The 2,500-nt window shown below is 57.0% G+C and overlaps 1 pseudogene; it reads left to right on the forward strand.

The window, feature by feature from the left end:
• Positions 1-2,500, forward strand: part of LOC143262593 (large subunit ribosomal RNA) — a 6,913-nt pseudogene that overhangs the window by 2,482 nt on the left and 1,931 nt on the right.

Consider the following 2,500-nt stretch of genomic DNA (forward strand, 5'->3'; position numbering starts at 1 on the left):
CAAATTGGATCCGTAACTTCGGGATAAGGATTGGCTCTGAGGAGCGGGGCGTGTCGGGCTTGGTCGGGAAGCGGGTCTGGCTGACGTGCCGGGCCTGGGCGAGGTGAACGGCTCTCGTGGCTGGGATCCGAGCTCGGTCCCGTGCCTTGGCCTCCCGCGGATCTTCCTTGCTGCGAGGCTTCCGTGGCGTTTCCCATCGGTGCGGTCGTCCTCTTCGGCCGCCATTCAACGCTCAGCTCAGAACTGGCACGGACTAGGGGAATCCGACTGTCTAATTAAAACAAAGCATTGCGATGGCCCCCACGGGTGTTGACGCAATGTGATTTCTGCCCAGTGCTCTGAATGTCAACGTGAAGAAATTCAAAAAAGCGCGGGTAAACGGCGGGAGTAACTATGACTCTCTTAAGGTAGCCAAATGCCTCGTCATCTAATTAGTGACGCGCATGAATGGATTAACGAGATTCCCATCTGTCCCTATCTACTGGCGGTGGCGGTCTGTGGCCACCCAGGGCGGGAGATAACCCCCGAACTAGCCCTCGCGTAGGAGGGTTGATCGGCCGAGTCGATGGGTGTATCGGCGATGAAGGCATTAGAGACCGTCAGTGCGTCGTACATGTAGTACTTCGCATAATGGCGAGGCCCTGATTTAGCATACGGGCTGTGGCGTGTTCTTTGTACAGCACTGTATGTGCTGTATGACTTCCGACTGGGGAACTGTTGTCACTCGTGGCATCAGTTCCCCAGTTTACGTTAAACGGTTTTTCAGACCGTTTTTCGTGGGCGGAACACGCCACTAGACAACACTCCGCTGGGCTCAGGAATACATGGGATACAATCAATCCCCTGGGCAACCCAGGCCGCAAGGGGCAAACGTGCCCTAGCCACACTTGAGCCTCCACGAAAAAGGTACCGCTGGATAGCTCGTGTTCTTAAATACGCAGCGAACTGAACGAAGTGTGGTGGAGAGGAAGAGGCAGCCTCTCCGACTGCTGTCTCCCACGTGTTTGCCGTGCGTGGCGACCCTTGTCGTCGGAAAAGAGGATCCTGGGATCTGAGGGGGCCCTCTCCTGCGGGTGAGACGTCCCCAACACGTACCTTTGGCCTCTGCTTCGGCTAGATGGGCGGCTGGACGAGAAAAGCAGCCCTGGTCCAGTCAATCGGCTTGGAACGACCACACGCTTCGGGCAAGTGGGTTCTGCTGGGCGAGGACGCGGGCTGGGTAAGGAAACCGACCCAGCCAGCAGACTATATTCGGTGCGTAGCCCTAACTCAGCCTTTGGCGGGTTCCAAATTGTGTGGGTCGGTGGTGGCCGGGGAGCGCACTGGATGAAAGACCAAGACACATTATGGGTCTTAATAAAATTAATGAACAAAAAACTAAGCGTCCAAAGACGACGGGTCCAGCTCCTACTCGGAGTGAAGCCGTCGCCGCAGACGCGGGAACTGCAAATGCAGCTGTCAGTCCCCCCGCGTCTGTGAGAAAGACAAGATCCGGGAAGGTGATTAATATCGCCAATCCTCGTGTGATCTTGCAAAGATGTGTGACTCCCACGCGAGCGGTCTCGGTGAAAACCGAGCCCACGGTAGAAGGTACGCCGGACACCGGTAACGTGGAAGTAATCGAACGAGTCGGAGACACGTCACTCGTGAAGGTGCAGTCGGCACCCGAGCGTGTCGAGGACCCTACTGGTGACGGTTGGCAAACCGTCACCAAAAAGTCGAAGCGAGCCAAGCCGGGCGCACCCACCGGCAAGGCCGCAGTAAACCGGGCCAGGAGACCGAAGGGGACGTTCTCCGGGCAGAAGGTACGGCCTCTCGATCTCGTAAGAGACGAAGCCTTTAGGCGAGTGTCCGAAATACGGACCTTTTGCTTTCGACCTGAGTCGAAAGTCAATAAGGAGTCCGGGTCAAAGATACTCGCCGAGGTTGAGGCACTCAACGAGCTGGTCCAGGAGCTTATTCAACGGAATAGCTTCGTCGAAGGGCAGCTCGCCGCGGTCAGGGCGGACCTAAAAGCGCGTCCTGCCGTAATGAGTGCGATGCGACCTGGGCCGTCCAAGGGAACTCTCCCGAAGACGGCCTGCAACGCCGCGCAGTCGACTTACGCCCATGTGAACAAAGTCGACTGCAAAGGAGCTTCTCCGGAAGCGGGGAGACGGCCACAATCGCAGCATGTGGTAAAAATCTTCCCGCCGAAGGAAAAAGGACAGAGCAGCGAAGTTACGAAGGTTACTGTTCTGTCCCTCGTTAAACCAGCGAAGGAGGCGATCCGAATAAAGTCGGTCCGACGCATCCACTCCGGTGGCATCGTCGTCGAGACCGACCGAAAGGAGGACCTGCAAGCCTTCGTTGGCAATAAGAAGCTCCGGAGCGCGGGTCTGTCCGTCTCCTTACCCACCAAGCGGGACCCCGAGGTTTTAGTTTACGACGTCCCGCGTCGGATGGGTAAGGACGAAATTGCCTCCAGTATTTGGAGGCAAAATCTCTGCGATGCGAACCA

Source organism: Megalopta genalis, unplaced genomic scaffold (assembly GCF_051020955.1).
Source record: "Megalopta genalis isolate 19385.01 unplaced genomic scaffold, iyMegGena1_principal scaffold0155, whole genome shotgun sequence".
Lineage (NCBI taxonomy): Eukaryota > Metazoa > Arthropoda > Insecta > Hymenoptera > Halictidae > Megalopta > Megalopta genalis.